The sequence below is a fragment of the Monodon monoceros genome, unplaced genomic scaffold (genome assembly GCF_005190385.1).
Source record: "Monodon monoceros isolate NGI ecotype Baffin Bay Population unplaced genomic scaffold, NGI_Narwhal_1 Super_Scaffold_12, whole genome shotgun sequence".
In the NCBI taxonomy this organism is placed as follows: domain Eukaryota; kingdom Metazoa; phylum Chordata; class Mammalia; order Artiodactyla; family Monodontidae; genus Monodon; species Monodon monoceros.
The window spans coordinates 106127318-106146929 of record NW_021703768.1 but is presented as its reverse complement, the minus strand read 5'-3'; the positions used below and the strand labels follow the sequence as shown (position 1 = coordinate 106146929).

At 38.9% G+C, this 19612-nt stretch overlaps 1 protein-coding gene and 1 pseudogene across 1 annotated transcript in view; one reads left to right on the top strand and one right to left on the bottom strand.

Annotated features, from left to right (window-relative positions):
* Positions 1-19612, bottom strand: part of CCDC192 (coiled-coil domain containing 192) — a 196153-nt gene that overhangs the window by 39996 nt on the left and 136545 nt on the right. The window lies entirely within an intron of this gene.
* Positions 9459-10335, top strand: LOC114892672 (annotated as a pseudogene).

The following is a 19612-nucleotide window of genomic DNA, read 5'->3' as shown; positions in this document are numbered from 1 at the left end:
AGACTAAATCAGGAGCTGTGAAGTTAAGGACCATGGGTAGAGTTGGCCTGGCTAACCTATTGGGAGAGACGGGAGATGGGGCTACTGGAAAGGGGGCTGGCACTGTTCAGCTCTAACCAAAAGTTGCCAGGAAAGAATTCAGACTCAGGATTCCCTGAGTGTCCAACTTTTCAAGAGAAGCTGGAAATCCTACTTGTAATAGGAAATCTGATTGTTAAATGGTTGCAGCTAATGCGAAATATCTAACATATAGCACGGGCCAATACTTTAAAGAACAATTAAAACACTTTGGTTGGCTAGATTTAGCCTGTAGGCTAATTTGTGGCCTTGTTAAGATCCTTTCTAGTTCCCAAATCCTGTATATCCTCTACGTTTCACAGCTCTCCAGTTCTATATTGCCATATTGTTAACTCTAGGCACCTGGAGACAACATAAGTAGTAACTAAGAGAAGCTAGTTACAGGATATTTCCTTATAGACTTAATTCTGCTTCAGTGTAGGACATTCATATTAGTTTCAAAGGGACAATACTAAGAAGATATATAGCAGAGCAGACGCCTGGTTGTAGAAACTTAAATTGTCCATCCTCATTTAACATGTCATGGCTGATGACTGTGTCCATATAAGTGAGTTAAGATTAGACAGGACTAAAGGATCTGAGCAATCAGATTGCCTGTAGTTTTTAAGTCTGTCCTGTAAGTTGTAGGGCCTATGTTTCCATGTCATGTACATATACAGTAAAGATAGCTAATTAGGACAAATAAATGTTTCTGCTGTCTCACTCTTTTACAAATCATAAAGCCTTTAGGAATCTTTCTTTACCTCTCTGTATAATTCATTCGATCTTTGAAGGTTTGGATTTTTTCCAACTTAAATGTTAGATAAATCTAATGCAATTTTGTTGAATTAAAAAAATAGACCATTAAATCAAAACTACAATCAGGTATCACCTTATACTGGTCAGAATGGCCATCATGAAAAAGTCTACAAATAATAAATGCTGGAGAGGGTGTGGAGAAAAGGGAAGCCTCCTACATTGTTGGTGGGAATGTAAACTGGTACAGCCACTATGGAGAACAGTATGGAGATTCCTTAAAAGAATAAAAATAAAGTTACCATGTGATCCTGAAATCTCACTCCTGAGCATATAACTGGAAAAGATGAAAACTCTAGTTCAAAAAGATATATTCACCCCAATGTTCACAGCAGCACTATTCACAATAGCCAAGACAGGGAAGCAACCTAAATGCACATTATCATATGAGTATATAAAGAAGATGCGGTATATATATACAATGGAATATAACTTAGCCATAAAAAAAGAAATAATGCCATTTGCAGCTACATGGACGACCTAGATATTATCACACTAAGTGAAGTAAGTCAGGCAAAGAAAGACAAATATCATGTGATATCACTTATATGTGGAAACTAAAAGCACAATACAAATCAACTTACTTACAAAACAGAAACAGACTCACAGACATAGAAAACAAACTTATGATTACCAAAGGGAAAAGAGAAGGGGGAGGGATAAATTAGGAGTATGGAATTAACAGATGCATACCACAATATATAAAATAGATAAACAACAAGGGTTTACTCTATAGCACAGGGAACTATATTCAATATCTTGTAATAATCTATAATGGAAAAGGGTCTGAAGCTGTACACCTGACACTAACACAATATTGTAAATGAACTATAGTTAAATTTTAAAAGATAGACCATTGTATAATTGCCAAAACCTACTTTCGCATACATACCTGCAACATTGACACTCCATTCTCACACATATTTAAGTATAAAAGCTTAAGTTCAGAAAGATTCCTTCAGTTGTATTTAGAGGTGTTATCCCAAAGTTATTAGATTTCTACCCCTTGTGTTGAACTATCCTTTGCTATATTGAAGTCCTGGAAAATTTTAGAAGTTCCATTCAGCATTTTATACAGTACTGACGGACTCACTTGATATTTCCAGATTACTAAAGGCCTGAGTATTTATAGAAGGGTTACCACCCTCTCTGTTCACTCTGTTTTTGAGAAGAGATTTACTGACTGGGGAATCTCTAAAGGTATATTGAAGACACACTTGGATTGAGATGGGCATCCTTGTTCTGCCATGAACCCAGGATTTTGGGTAATAAGACCTGGCATTTGTTGATTCTCTCTGTGCCAGATACTTTATGTACATTATTCATAATCTTACAACCACCCTGCAAAGTAGCTATTCCCATATTACAGCTGAGGAAATTGAGGCTCAGAGATAGTAAGGGACTTGTCTGAATGACCAAACTGGGATCCGAACCTAATTCTGCATGGTTCCAAGGTCCATATTTTGTCCATTACTTCCTGGTGCCTCCCAGTATTGCAGAGTGGAGAGAGGGTTTTCTGGGCCCCAGTTTTCTCATCTGTAAAACATGGGAGTTGGACGGTATGATCACTGAAGTCTGTTTTACTTTTAACATCCTATACTGATATTTTGGGGCTTTCTGTTACAGAGACTATGACTCATTCCTAGGCAAAACCCACTTTGAATGTTTTCAGATACCTCAGATCCTCGCTGAGATTTTCAAACAGGATGTTGACAGATATACTTAATATTAATCTTGTCTCTTGTGGTATTGGGATTCCTGCCAATTCTTTGTCACTCAAAACAATGGAGAGCATTATTTTCCGTTCTATTTTCACATAAACCTACTCTAGACTCTTTCTCTTCCTTACCCTGAGCTATGGGCTTATATTTAACCAGACTCTTGACTTTTCAAATCTTTATTTTCACATTTGTACAACTATAATAAAGATTTCTAAGTCTTTTTTAAAAATCCACAGTAATCTAGGTTCTCTTTAGAACATCATGTAAAACAATACCACGTAAAACTGGACAATAATAATAAGATGATGTCAGAGGATCACGTTGCTAGTTGCCAAGTGAACTATTACAGTTAGTGAAGATAAAATTTCAATTCTCTCCATATTACCTATGTATTTGAAATCTATATACACACTTGCAAGTACTTCTGTTTATTAAGGAAGTACATTTTAAATTCACGTAGATTAAGGTATTTGGAAATCTAAGCTGCACCTCAACTAATGTCAGCATCTTAGATACTAAACCAATTTTTATACAAGTTGGAAATGACTACATCTGTACCTTTCTCTACTGCTAGTTCTACCCAGGAATTAATCTTTCTAACGAGTAGATTTGCATAGTAACAAAACAGAGCAATGACAACAACAAAAAACAGCCCCTTAATTATCTCAGGATTGTCTAGCTTTTCTTTTTCTCTCTTTATTTATTTATTTGCGGTACGTGGGCCTCTCACTGTTTTGGCCTCTCTCGTTGCGGAGCACAGGCTCCGGACGCGCAGGCTCAGTGGCCATGGCTCACGGGCCTAGCCGCTCCGTGACATGTGGGATCTTCCCGGACCGGGGCACGAACCCATGTCCCCTGCATTGGCAGGCGGACTCTCAACCACTGCGTCACCAGGGAAGCCCTAGCTTTTCTTTTGAGATAATGGGGTTCTATGATATTTATTCTTTAACTTAGGGGTTTCCTCCATTGCTCCAAAAATGTAATGGCATCAGATAATTGTACAACTTAATTCTGAAAAAAAGAATGCAAATTAAATATCTTCAGATAATAACTATTGTAACCAACATTCTTTATAGCCTCTTGGCTATAAATCATCATCATTCCTGATGATGATTCTCTGCTGAAAACCAACATTTATTGACAGTTTTCTTTATGCAAGGCAACAATACTGGATATTGTTGGAAGACACAAATATGCTAAAGATGTAATGCATGCCCTTAAAGAGCTTATGGTATAATAGGGAAGAGATGGACAAAAATTGTTAGATAAGCTAAAAGCTGATAAACACCATTAAAAGAGCACAGATAAGTGTTTAAGGGGTTCTGAAGAGCTGGGCATTTCACCTTGGACTTGAAGATCAGGAAACATTTAGGGGAGGATGTTCCAGAAACAGAAACAAAACAAAGATCTTCATGACTTTTATCATTTGGAACATTCTTTTTGAATTTTCTTTTGCGGCCACCCCGTCTCATGCATATCTCTCGACATGGTTAACACTCGTACTTATCATTTAAGACCCAATGGGGGTCTCATCCGTCAAGAATCCTCTTCCATCCAGGAGGTTATGAATTCTAATTCAGTTTGATTGGGATAAATGAATATCCTTCTCAAGTTTTCTCCATTTTATTAAATTAATCTCCTGCCACTTCTTTTCACGAATCCCAGGACTCATCTTTGTTACCTTCATCTCCTTCCTTCACCCCCACATCCAGTTTATCACCATGTCTCACTAATTCTTTTTCCAAAATAAAGATTAAATCTATTTTAGATTAAGAAAAGGCATATGCATATACATATGGCATACAATACAATGGAATAGTGTTCAGCTATTACAAGAAATGAAATTTTAATATATGCTGCAGCATGGGTGGACTTTCAAAACATTGTGTTTAGTGAAATAAGCCAGAAACAGAGGGATAAATATGATTCCACTTATATGAAGTACATATAATGGACAAATTCATAAAGACAGAAAGTAGAATAGAGATTACCAGGGGCTGGAAGGAAGGGGAGTTATTGTTCAATGGGTACAGAATTTTTGTTGGAGATGATGAAAAAATTTTGGTTATCAATAGTGGTGATGGTTATACAACATTGTGAATATGTTAAATACCACTGAACTGTATACCTACAAATGGTTAAAATGATAAATATTCTGTTATGTGTATTATACTACAGTAACACTTTTAAATTAAATCCATTTTCTCCAATTCTACTTCTGTGGTCCATACCACCACTTCCTCTCACCTGGACTATTGAAATACTACATTTGATCTAGTCCCTGCCCCTCTTTACACACTCATCCCCTGCACTTTCTCCTTCATTTACTTACTCCACTTCAGCAATATTAGATTTGTTACTATTGTGAACATACATGAAACAGTTTCCCTGAAATAGCTTTATACTTGCTCTTTCCTCTTGGAGTGTGCTTGTCCTCTTCCTCTCTATATGCTTGACTACTACTCATAATTCATGTTTCAGTTGAAATGTCATCTCCTTCTTTTATTTTTTTTGCGGTACACGGACCTCTCACTGTTGTGGCCTCTCCCGCTGCGGAGCACAGGCTCCGGAAGTGCAGGCTCAGCGGCCATGGCTCACGGGCCCAGCCGCTCCGCGGCATGTGGGATCTTCCCAAAGCGGGGCACGAACCCGTGTCCCCTGCATCGGCAGGCGGACTCTCAACCACTGTGCCACCAGGGAAGCCCTGTCATCTCCTTCTTAAAGAGGCTTTTGCTGATCTACCTCATCAAAGTGTTCTCTACCCTACTCCAACTTCTATTTTATATCATAAAATTCCGTGTAGTTTCTTCACTGCACTTATCCCAATTTGTAACTTTTCTTTTTACCAATTTATTTATCTTGAGTAACGGGGTAAATGGTGGTGCCACAGCCTAAGATGGGAGAAGATAGTGTAAGACCATCTTTGAAGCATGGTTAGGTTGGAAGAGAAAATGTAAAGTTGACCTGCAAACAGATGAATCTGGAGTTAAAGGGAGAGAGTTGGACTGGAGATACAAATTTAGGAATTATTAGACGATAGGTGATATTTAAGGCCATGAGAATGAATGAGACAATCCAGGGAAAAACTGAAAATTGAGAGAAAGAGGGGGCTCTGGACTAGGTCTAGAAAATCTTCAGAGGTTCTATAAAGTAGAATTCAACACATTAGAGAAGTAACCAATAAGGAAGAAGAAAAACTAGGACTCTGTGGTTTGACATAGCCAAGAGTGGAAATGTGTCAGGAACAAAGCAGTGATCATCTGTGTGGTGTGATGCTATGAATTGAAGTAAGATGAACACAGGAAAGTTTACATTGGGTCTGACATCATGAAGATAGTTGGGGACCTTGGTTAGAGTACTTTCAGTGGAATACCATCATCTAAATGGGGTGGGAAAAACAAGATTGAGGTGGATTAGACAGCAAATGGGAGGGAGGTGAGGAAGTCAAGACAGTCTGGAGCTGTTTACTTTAGAATAAGAGTGGGAAAATGGTACTGAGTGATGAGGAATCAAAGAAGTTTTTGCAGGGATGTGAGATACCAGCATGTTCCCATGCAGATAGGAATGAGCTAGGAAAGAGTATATGATGCAAGTGTAAGGTCGGATAAATAAGTGACGTACCTAAGAAGGTGAGAACCGCGGGGTCTGGAGCACTAGTAGGAGGATAGAACCTTGAGTGAGAGGAGGGACACTTTCTCCACTGGTAACAGAAGGCAATCAGAAGAACACAGGTGACCACATGAAGCAAGAATTAAATTCCATCAGTAGTGGAAAGGTGAGAGTCTCCATTTGATGACCCGCGTATTCTCAGTGAGTTACAGGTGAGGTCATCAGCTGGGTGTAAGTGTGGAGGAGGAGAGGGAAATTTGAGAAGAGACAGGAGGGTACAGGATAGTTGTCTAGGAGAGGGAGAAAGCAACTTACTGGAAAAAAAATCACAGCTGTTCTGCTGGGAAAAGTTTCACGCTCATCTGAGGTCTGTAGTCATACAAACCAATCAGGCAGGTTTTGTTATTTTGTCAGCAGATATGAAGAACAGAGATAGAGGGTTTCTATCAGATATTTTGTCAGGCAAGTGATGGAGAGAGGGAATGTGAGTAGGTAAAAGGAGGTTTTAAGAAATAAATCTACAAAGATATGTTGAGTCCAGTTCATGGAGAACTCTGAATGTCAGGCTAAAATATATGACCTTTATTTCACAGACAATGAGAAGCCATTAAAGTATTTCTCACTGTGAAAGTGACATTACCAAAACTATATTCTTGCATAATTAACCTGCCTTTAATGTAAGGCACTGAGATGGTTACAGAATAAAACCAACAAGAATATTTGTGAAGGACCAGGGGTTAGATAATCAAGACCTAAATGAAAGTAAGCAACAGTTGACTTGAACCAGACCACTGAAGGTTGAATTCTTAAGAGATCTTGGTATCTTTTGGAACTAAACCAACTTGATGGGATTATCAGGTTACAGGGGAGAGAATCCTACAAACTGGACAGGGATTAGGCAGGATATTACTTAAAGCAGCTGGCAACAGCTGTACATCAAGAGACATACTGATTAATCACAGAATGAGTGAGAACTTAAGAGTCACCTTGAGTACTGGAACCAAATAAATAATCATTAAACTGTTGGTCATTGATAGGGCCAGTGGAGGTCAGGAAGAGTTCAGGAAGTGGTATGCATGATGCGTGGAGTCAGAAGGCATAGACTACAGCCAACACAAGGATGCCGGGTGCTGGCCCAAAGTGCTAAGTAGGGCAGGGAGGCCAGCCAGTTTAGAGAGTAGAATAGAAAGGACTTTGGATCTAATGTTCAGTTTAGGTTTTCAGGATTGGCCAGTTTAATGATAATGCTTGGACCTGAACCCTGAGTCCTAGATTTTATGCCATCTAAATGTATGTATTTATCATAGTATGAGTTGAAATGGTGAAGTGAAAAGTCATAAAATAATATAGTTGGAGATAAATCAGTATCAGCTTGTTACAATACAGTGTAGAAGAATCAGTAATGCTTTAAATCAATCCTAGGATTTGATAATCTCCTTCTACCAGGGAGCCAGCATCTGTGCTAGTGGTCCTACAGATATTACTGGCAATCTGTTCCCTGGTAAATCTGCCACTCAGGTTGGCTTTAAATTTTTAATTTTATAAGCAAACTTTCTCCAATGCGTAGGAGTTCATAACCATATTAGGCAACAGAACACTAGGACAGAATTCCATTAAATTTTATTTACTGTCCATCCATCCAACATTTCATGACCATTAAGTATCAGGCACTGTGCTAGGCTGTGGATACAAAGAAAAAGTAAGATGCCATCTCTGTTTCTCTTCAAGGAAACTCTAGGTCCGTTAGTAAAGAAAGATAAAGAGATATTTATATAATAGATGTTATGACTGTGGTATGCACAAGATTCATGGAAAGGCTAGTGAGTGGGTGGGGAGATGGTAGTGGTCATGGAAGTGGTTGCAAAAGACTTTCTGAAGAAGGATCAAAAGACACGAAGGGGACAGGGTTGGCAGAGAGGTAAAGGGTTAAAGCATCTTACAAAGAGGAAATAGCTGGTGCAAAGCCTTCACGAACCAAGCAGAGTGGCACTTTGGGGGAAATTTCTAGTAGTTGCACATGGCTGTAACATTTCAATTATCCCTGAGTGGATGGTGGAGGCCAGAGTCGGACCCCCAGCCACACTGCCCAGCTAAGCCAAGAGTTTCATGGAAGCAGCATTGAAAATCTAATTTAAAAGGGCCATGGCGAGAAGAAGTTGCTGCTGCAGGTGGCCTGGCTTTAGGAAGAACAGTTCTGGAGGCTGGGGAGTCCAAGATGAAAAGTGCCAGCTAATTCAGTTCCTGTATAAACTCCATGAAGCCAGACATTTTGGACTGCTTTTTACTACTGAAATCCACGGATCTAGATTAGTTCCTGGTTCATAATTTTCAGAAGGACTGGAGAAGAGCAGAGATGAGAATGACTTTCAGAATTACAACAGCTTGGAAATCTTGAACAGAAGCCAGTCTGACAGGTAGAAAGTTTTGCTTTTACCATTTGGTTTAGGATTCTATCTGTTTGCTTTTTATATTTCCTTTTTTTTCTTCCTTTTCTTCTGAGCCATGTGACTGACAGGGTCTTGGTGCTCAGGCCGGGTGTCAGGCCTGAGCCTCCGAGGTGGGAGAGCTGAGTTCAGGACACTGGACCGCCAGAGACCTACCAGCTCCATGTAATATCTACCGGCAAGAGCTCTCCCAGAGATCACCGTGTCAACACTAAGAGCCAGCTCCACCCAAAGGCAAGCAAGCTCCAGTGCTGGACGCCCCATGCCAAACAACTAGCAAGACAGGAACACAACCCCACCCATTAGCAGAGAGGCTGCCTAAAGTTATACTAATTTCACAGACACCAAAAACACACCACCATACGTGGCCCTGCCCACCAGAAGGATAAGATCCAGGCCCACCCACCAGAACACAGGCACTAGTCCCCTCCACCAGGAAGCCTACACAAGCCACTGAACCAACCTCACCCACTAGGGGCAGGCACCAAAAACAATGGGAACTACGAACCTGCAGCCTGTGAGAAGGAGACCCCAAACACAGTAAGTTAAGCAAAATGAGAAGACAGGGAAATGGGCAGCAGATGAAGGAGCAAGGTAAAAACCCACCAGACCAAACAAATGAAGAGGAAATAGGCAGTCTACCTGAAAAAGAATTCAGAGTAATGATAGTAAAGATGAATCAAAATCTTGGAAATAGAATGTAGAAAATACAAGAAATGTTTAACAAGGACCTAGAAGAACTAAAGAGCAAACAAACAATGATGAACAACACAATAAATGAAATTAAAAATTCTCTAGAAGGAATCAATAGCAGAATAACTGAGGCAGAAGAGCAGATAAGGGACCTGGAAGATAAAATAGTGGAAATAACTACCTCAGAGAAGAATAAAGAAAAAAGAATGAAAAGAATTGAGGTAGGTGGTGGCAGCAGCTGGAGCAGGTCGGTGTTCACGGCCAGGCCCTTGAAGCTGGTGTGGTCTTCCTTTCAGCGTCAAAGGTTCCACACTGGTGGGAGTTGCTTCAAGGGCTGGACTGGCGCTGAGCACCTGTGGCTGATGCAGCATTTGAGGGACCCGTTTGTGAAGGCTGTGAAGGTGGACAGTTGCAGGTGTCGAAGTGCCTTCAAGCTCCTGGAGGTTAACGAGAGGCACTGGATTCTGCGGCCTGGCCTCCGGGTGTTAGACTGTGGTGCCGCTCCTGGTGCGTGGAGCCAGGTGGCTGTGCACAGTGTCAACGCTGCAGGCACAGATCCCAGTGCTCCTGTTGGCTTTGTGCTTGGGGTAGATCTCCTTCACATAGTCCCCCTGGAAGGAGCAACTTTTCTGTGCCCTGCTGATGTGACTGACCCAAGAACCTTCCAGAGGATCTGAGAAGTGCTTCCTGCTGGGAGAGCAGATGTGATTCTGAGTGACATGGCACCCAACGCCACAGGGATCTGCGGCCTCGACCATGACAGGCTCATCAGCTTGTGCTTGTCCGTTCTGGACATGGCTCCAGAAGTCCTGCACCCTGGGGGAACATTCCTGTGTAAAACCTGGGCTGGAAGTCAAAGCCATCGGTTACAGAAGAGACTGACAGAGGAATTCCAGAAAACAAGGACTGTAAAACCTGAAGCCAGCAGGAAAAAATCATCAGAGGTGTACCTGTTGGCCACACAGTACCGAAGAGGGAAGGGGGAAGGTCTGTGAAGGAATGAGAGTTTCTTCTGCTGTTTCTGGTTCTTTTTCACGCAAATGTAGCTTGAGCCCTTTCCTGAAGTGTGGCTGGGGAAATCCGAGCTTGATCTGGGATGCAGCAGGCAGGACAAATGGGGGACCTTTTTTTAAAGCCCAAAAGATATGACAAAACAATATTCAGTGCCCAAGATATATGATAAAAAAGTCTCTATACCATGATTTGTGAGGGGGAAGAGATAGGCAAAGATTAAAGGATGAAAAGGCAGACTGAGGGAAGGATAAAAACACTGGGAGTCAGGCTTCCCTGGTGGCGCAGTTGTTGAGAGTCTGCCTGCCGATGCAGGGGACATGGGTTCGCGCCCCGGTCCAGGAAGATCCCACATGCCGCGGAGCGGCTAGGCCCGTGAGCCATGGCCGCTGAGCCTGTGTGTCCGGAGCCTGTGCTCCACAACGGGACAGGCCACAACAGTGAGAGGCCCGCGTACTGCAAAAGAAACAAAACAAACAAACAAACAAACAAACAAAATACTGGGAGGCAGAGAAACATACACACGGACGCCTTTATGTAACTTTCTCTTCATACTCACATTAGTATGTTACAGAGAAACAGGCTTCCACCCTTGCTCTGAAACAACCCACAGGTTTCCAGGTGTTATTTTGGGTTTACCGTGTAATGTAGAAAAAATCTGAAGTTTCAGTCTGGGGATTTGTGTCCATCTCTCTGGCAAATGATCTGGAAATACATCCATTCTACAAGCAGTGAGAGTTCTCAGAACAATTAGGGAAGACATTTGGTATGAATTATGCATGGGGTGGGTGCTTTGTTTTTTCAATGGAATTGTTGCTGTAATACTCCAGCCTCCAAAGACTTAAAGGTAAGTGCCAAAGCAAGCAGAGAAGTGGTGTGTTCGTTTATTTCCTTTTACTCGTACAGGAACTCGATGCAACTTTACAAAACAATATAGGCCATTATTATTTTATGGAATTTCCATGTTTTTAAAATCATCTTTTGAAAAATTAATTTCTTGAAAACCATTTCCTGGAGGTGTGCTCATCTCTTAAGAAGAGTTTATTGATTGTAATGATGATTAAATGTGTAGACTGAAAAAAAACGCAAAAAAAAAAAAAGAATTGAGGCAGTCTCAGAGACCTCTGGGACAACATTAAATGCACCAACATTTGAATTATAGGGTCCCAGAAGAAGAGAAAAAGAAACAGTCTGAGAAAATATTTGAAGAGATTATAGTTGAAAATTTCCCTAACATGGGAAAGGAAACAGTCAATCAAGTCCAGGAAATGCAGAGAGTCCCATGCAGGATAAATCCAAGGAAAAACACACCAAGACATATATTAATCAAACTATCAAAAATTAAATACAAAGAAAATATATTAAAAGCAGCAAGGGAAAAGCAACAAATAACAAACAAGGGAATCCCCATAAGGTTAACAGCTGATCTTTGAGCAGAAACTCTGCAAGCCAGAAGGGAGTGGCATAACATATTTAAAGAGATGAAAGGGAAAAAACGACAACCAAGATTACTCTACCCAGCAAGGATCTCATTCAGATGCAATGGAGAAATTAAAACCTTTCCAGAGAAGCAAAAGTTAAAGAATTCAACACCACCAAACCATTTTTACAACAAATGTTAAAGGAAGTTCTCTAGGCAGGAGACACAAGAAGGAAAAGACCTACAAAAACAAACACAAAACAATTAAGAAAATGGTAATAGGAACATACATATCGATAATTACGTTAAATGTAAATGTATTAAATACTCTAACCAAAAGACACAGACTGGCTGAATGAGTACAAAAACAAGACCCATATATATGCTGCCTACAAGAGACCCACTTCACACCTAGGGAGAGATATAGACTGAAAGTGAGGGGATGGAAAAAGATATTCCATGCAAATGGAAATCAAAAGAAAGCTGGAGTAGCAATTCTCATATCAGACAAAATAGACTTTAAAATAAAAATTATTATGAGAGACAAAGAAGGACACTATATAACGATCAAGGGATCAATCCAAGAAGAAGATGTAACAATTGTAAATATTTGTGCACCCAACATAGGAGCACCTCACTACATAATGCAAATGTTAACAGCCATAAAAGGGGAAATCGACAGTAGTACAATAATAGTAGGAGACTTTAAAACCCCACTTTCACCAATGGACAGATCATCTGCAATGAAAATAAATAGGGAAACACAAACTTTAAATGACACATTAAAAAAGATGACTTAATTGATATTTATAGGACATTCCATAAAAAACAACAGAATACACTTTCTTCTCAAGTGATCATGGAACATTCTCCAGGATAGATCATATCTTGGGTTACAAATCAAGCCTTGGTAAATTTAAGAAAATTGAAAACGTATCAAGTATCTTTTCCAACCACAATGATATGAGACTAGATATCAATTACAGGAAAAAAAACTGTAAAAAATACAAACACATGGAGGCTAAACAATATGCTACTAAGTAACCAAGAGATCACTGAAGAAATCAAAGAGGAAATCAAAAAATACCTAGAAACAAATGACAATGAAAACATGATGACCCAAAACCTATGGAGGCAGCAAAACATCTCTAAGAGGGAAGTTTATAATAATATGTAATAAGATCCTCAGGATTTTAGAAACCGCAAGAAACAAGAAAAATCTCAAATAAACAACCTAACCTTACACCTAAAGCAATTAGAGAAAGAAGAATCACCAAAAAAAAAAAAAAAAAAAAAAGTTAGCAGAAGGAAAGAAATCATAAAGACCAGATCAGAAATAAATGAAAAAGAAATTAAGGAAACAATAGCAAAGATCAATAAAATTAAAAGCTGGTTCTTTGAGAAGATAAGCGAAATCATAAATCATTAGCCAGACTCATCAAAAAAAAAAAGAAGACTCAGATCAGCAGACTTAGAAATGAAAAAGGAGAAGTAACAACTGAAACTGCAGAAATACAAATGATCATGAGAGATTACTACAAGCAACTATATGCCAATAAAATGGACAACCTGGAAGAAATGGAAGAATTCTTAGAAAAGTTCCAAGACTGAAGCAGGAAGAAATAGAAACTATGAACAGACCAATCACAAGCACTGAAATTGAAACTGTGATTAAAAATCTTCCAACAAACAAAAGCCCAGGGCCAGATGGCTTCATAGGTGAATTCTATCAAACATTTAAGGAAGAGCTAACACCTATCCTTCTCAAACTCTTCCAAAATATAGCAGAGGGAGGAACACTCCCAAACTCATTCTACGAGGCCACCATCACCCCGATACCAAAACCAGATGAAGATGTCACAAAAAGAGAAAACTACAGGCCAGTGTCAATGATGAACATAGATGAGAAAATCCTCAACAAAATACTAGCAAACAGAATCCAACAGCACATTAAAAGGATCATACACCATGATCAAGTGGGGTTTATCCCAGGAATGCAAGTATTCTTCAATATACGCAAATCAATCAATTTGATAAACCATATTAACAAACTGAAGGAGAAAAACCATATGATCATTTCAATTGAAGCAGAAAAAGCTTTCGACAAAATTCAACACCGATTTATGATAAAAACCCTCCAGAAAGTAGGCATACAGGGAATTTACCTCAACATAATAAAGGCCATATATGTCAGACCCACAGCCAACATCATTCTCAGTGGTGAAAAACTGAAACCATTTCCACTAAGATCAGGAACAACACAGGGTTGCCCACTCTCACCACTATTATTCAACATAGCTTTGGAAGTTTTAGTCATGGCAGTCAGAGAAGAAAAAGAAATAAAAGGAGTCCAAATCGGAAAAGAAGATGTAAAACTTTCACCGTCTGCAGATGACATAATACTATACATTGAGAATCCTAAAGGTGCCACCAGAAAACTAATAAAGCTAATCAATGAATTTGGTAAAGTAGCAGGATACAAAATTAATGCACAGAAATCTCTTGCATTCCTATATACTAATGATGAAAAATCTGAAAGAGAAATTAAGGAAACTCTCCCATTTACCATTGCAACAAAAAGAATAAAATACCTAGGAATAAACCTACCTAAGGAGAAAAAAGAAAACTATAAGACACTGATGAAAGAAATTAAAGACAAGACAAACAGATGGAGAGATATACCATGTTCTTGGATTGGAAGAATCAACATTGTGAAAATAACTATACTATCCAAAGCAGTCTACAGATTCAGTGCAATCCCTATCAAACTACCAATGGCATTCTTCACAGAACTAAAACAAAAAATTTCACAATTTGTATGGAAATACAAAAGACCCTGAATAACCAAAGCAATCTTGAGAAAGAAAAACTGAGCTGGAGGAATCGGGATCCCTGACTTCAGACTATACTACAAAACTACAGTAATCAAGACAGTATGGTACTGGCACAAAAACAGAAAGATAGATCAATGGAACAGGATAGAAAGCCCAGAGATAAACCCATGCACATATGGTCACCTTAGCTTTGATAAAGGAAGTAAAAATATACAGTGGAGAGAAGACAGCCTCTTCATTAAGTGGTGCTGGGAAAACTGGACAGTTACATGTAAAAAAATGAAATTAGAACACTCCATAGCACCATACACAAAAATAAGCTCAAAATGGATTAAAGCCCTAAATGTTAGGCTGGATATTATAAAACTCTTAGAGGAAACCATAGGCAGAACACTCTTTGACATAAATCACAGCAAGATCCTTTTTGACCCACCTCCTAGAGAAATGGAAATTAAAAAACAATTAACAAATGGGACCTAATGAAACTTAAAAGCTTTTGCACAGCAAAGGAAACAATAAATAAGACGAAAAGGCACCCCTCAGAATGGGAGAAAATATTTGCAAATGAAGCAACTGACAAAGGATTAATCTCCAAAATTTACAAGCAGCTCATGCAGCTCAGTATCAAAAAAAGAAACAACCCAATCCAAAAACGGGCAGAAGACCTAAATAGACATTTCTCAAAGAAGATACACAGATTGCCAGCAAACACATGAAAGGAGGCTCAACATCACTAATCATTAGAGAAATTGAAATCAAAACTACAATGAGGTATTACCTCATACTGGTCAGAATGACCATCATCAAAAAATCTACAAACAATAATTGCTGCAGAAGTTGTGGAGAAAAGGGAACCCTCTTGCACTGTTGTTAGGAATATAAATTGTTACAGCCACTATGCAGAACAGTATGGAGGTTCCTTAAAAAACTAAAATTAGAACTACCATATGACCCAGCAATCCCACTACTGTGCATATGTCCTGAGAAAACTATAATTCAAAGAGAGACATGTATCACAATGTTCACTGCAGCACTATTTACAATAGCCTGGACATGGAAGCAACCTAAATGTCCATCAACGGATGAATGTGTAAAGCAGATGTTACACATATGTACAATGGAATATTACTCAGCCATAAAAAGAAACAAAATTGACTTATTTGTAGTGAGGTAGATGGACCTAGAGTCTGTCATCGAGTGGAATAAGTCAGAAAGAGAAAAACAAATACCGTATGCTAACACATATATATGGAATCTAAAAAAAGAAAATAGTTCTGATGAACCTAGGGGCAGGAGAGGAGTAAAGACACAGATGTAGAGAATGGCCTTGAGGAGACGGGGAGGGGGAGCGGGAAGGGTAACCTGGGACGAAGTGAGAGAGTGGCATGGACTTATATACACTACCAAATGTAAAATAGATTGTGGGAAGCAGCTGCATAGCACAGGGAGATCAGCTTGGTGCTTTGTGACCACCTAGAGGGGTGGGATAGGGAGGGTGGGAGGGAGATGCAAGGGAGAGGGGATATGGGGATATATGTATGCCTATAGCTGATTCACTTTGTTATACAGCAGAAACTAACAAAATTGTAAAGCAATTATACTCCAATAAAGATGCTAAAATAAATTTTCAGTTAGGTTTGGACTTCATCTGTTTCATGTGGATTTTATTTCTCTAGTGTAATCTTCATGTATTATGTTTTTTACCCTCCCTTGATTTGAAATTCAATCGATTTTTATTCTTGCTTAACTTTCATAAGCAACGTGTTTAACAGTAGATGCATGTAATAAATCAAGGAATAATATACATAAACTTTCACTAATGTAGAAAGACGTGTGAAATCAGTCATTTAAAAAGGATAAGAATATTAATTTATTGCCTTAAATTAAGCAAAAGGAAATGATGTAATTGAGGCAATAAAAGACTAGTTAGTCTTTTATTTTTCTTTGGGAATGTTTTTCAAGAAGGACCAAAGCCTTTTTATATAATATAAATTAGAGTGTTCATTAGCATGTGCTGATGGGGAAGGAAAAAAGAAAACCTTCAACCAGTTTCTGTTTTCTTAAGAATTTATTCTGAAGTGAATTTTTAGCATCTTGATACTGCTTTATTGGCAAAGAAATTAAGGTACTTTATTTTGTTTGCCAGTATTCCCACATATACATCTTTGTTTAGAACCCACAGTTTCTGCTAAATAAATTAATTCCCTTTGGCTTTAGATCAAAGCAACCTCAAAAGGACATCTTTTCTCAAATTCAATTACTGACTCTTGGGACTTACATGGAAAAGTTATGGTTATAAAAAAGGAAAGATCAGCCACTTGCATCTGAAGATGTTTATAGCATTAAGATAGATGGATTATACAAGGTCTGCTTCTAATATTTTCTCTTCTGATGATACAATTTAAAAAGATAAGCACTGATTCTTACTTTCAGAGTAGTCAGCTCTGTATTTTCCTCATTGTCCCCCGACGTCCTCTTGGATTTGGGGTGTTAATTATATTCCACTAACCTTCACTTCTAAGATCCCAAGGCTCTTATCTGCTCAGATCCACAAATAACATCAATTAGGTAAATGTGGCATTTCCACTCTCTCATGCAATCCTGTTTAACTATCAGTATCATGATAATACATCTAGGATTCTGTAGCATGGTCCTGGTTTCAAATATTTTTGAGTATGGATGTAAATTTATATGTTAGAACTCAGGCAGCGTTTTGATTCTTAGTTCTAATAATATAATCACTATAAATATATGAGACATTAAAACTTTGAAATGAAAAGTGCACTTTAAAAGAGTTCTCGGGCTTCCCTGGTGGCGCAGTGGTTGAGGGTCCGCCTGCGGATGCAGGGGACACGGGTTCATGCCCCGGTCCGGGAGGATCACACGTGCCGCGGAGCGGCTGGGCCCGCGAGCCATGGCCGCTGGGCCTGCGCGTCTGGAGCCTGTGCTCTGCAACGGGAGAGGCCACAACAGTGAGAGGCCCGCGTACCGCAAAAAAAAAAAAAAAAAAAAAAGAAAAGAAAAAAAGAGTTCTCATTTTAAAACTGCAGGTAATCTTTTAAAAACAGTTATATATGAATTAATTAACATTATATATTACTATAAATGAAAGTGAATAGTGTCTGGTGGTGGCATACATTACAAAAAGTAAAAGCATATTGAAACTACCTTTTGTCAGAAATTTACTTAGCAACATGGCATAAGATGAGAGCTCTTGGCACTCATCTTGAATTAGAAAAACCTATTCACCCTAAAGAGCTATCAAAATTGTTACTCTGGCCAACTGGGATAAGGGCCTGGAAGGGATGATTTGTTAAACAGTTGAGGTCAGAATCCTGTCATAGACAGTTCAGTGTGATAAAAATTTTGCCTTTCAATTATTTTTTAAATTTAGGAGCTTTTAAGATTTAAGGTAATATTATGATTCTATAGAACTAAGTAAGTTTTATCCTACTGACCTGAGTCTTTTAATGCTTGTTCTGCCTTTGAGGACTCATAAGAATTCTTGTTTTCATCTATGCATGAAGCATATGGGTATCTCTCCACCATCTCTTTTGCATCCTTTTATTTCCTTGACCTCAGAGATTCACCTTTTGGAGTTATAAATGATCACTTTATGAGAATACAATTTCTGTTTGTGGCCAAGGGCTCCTCTCTTCTTTGTTTGACAAGTTCTATACAAAATTCCCTGGAATAGGAGCAGGGTTCCTTCTTTATTCACTAGAAATGACCCAGGAAAAAAGGGGCCTTTGGACAATGTCTAGACTGTCTATCTTTGCAGAACAGATGTTCTAACAGTGTGCCCAGGTTGAAATGACAGCTTGTCATGGCAGGACTTCAGGTCTTACTGGAAAATCACAGCAACATTCTCAATGATAATTTCTGGGATGAAGGAAAGCATCTGCAGAAGAGCAATAATGTTTTCAGATCTTGCAGGCACTGATTATTATGCCAGCATGATTAACACACCTCCTGGATCCAATGCATATTAAGCAAATCAGGAATAATGCTGTGCCTCTTACATTAGCTCTTTATTTCTTCTTAGTTCTATGTTCTTTGTCCAGTATTAAATTGTGGCTTTATTTAATTGAAAAAAATTAAAGGCATAGTAGGGTAATCTAGTCCAAGGCAGTATATCTTTAAAAACAAATATTCTTCCAGACTGCTACACTGCACATATGTATCTAATATATACATAAGAGTATAAATTGAACCCAATCCCACTGGCCAGAAAGAAATCCTGTGTCTTCAAAGAGAAGTTTTCCACTCTCCAGGACAATCTGGTCCTAGGCATCCTTTCTAAATTTGATTTGATGAGCTCAAGCCCCCCACAAGTATCCACTCATTCCTCCAAATTTATGCATATGACCAGTGTATCTAGCCTCTAACTTCAACCTCCTATCAGGAAACACTGAGTCATTAAATAAAATAACATTGTGGTTTCTGGGGAATACAGGAGAGAACATCGTTCCCTTTTTGTACTTTGGCACCAAGAGGTTGGTATCAGGAATGGTTGCACCAGTATCTACAGCTGACTGACAGTTGTTTGCAACCTCAAACTCTCCAGTTTATCTTCTGTTGACAAATCTCCATCTGCTGTGTGTGACAAAGGAGTGCTATTTCTTTACACATTTCTTAGAAGGAAACATCTTCCTTCTCGCCTCTGGTCTGGGTTTTTTTAGCAGTATTTCCAAATAGCACATGCTCTTCTGGTGATCATAGCACTTGCCACGGTTAAGTAAGAAACCTTTGAAATTGATCAAGCTCCAATTCCCATGTGCCTTGTCTGACATTTAGCTGGTGCTTGCCCTTTCATCCAAACTCTCTGGATACAGAAGCCAGGAGACTTTAAAAAAATAAAAAATAAAAAATAAAAAAAACTATTCCTAAGGGATGGACAGAAGGAAGGGAGCACCATTTCCTGATAACAGTATAATTCCAAAATTAGTCTTACAAACAAAGGAGGGAGGGGACCCTGACATCATTGAATTCCCACAGCTGATATAG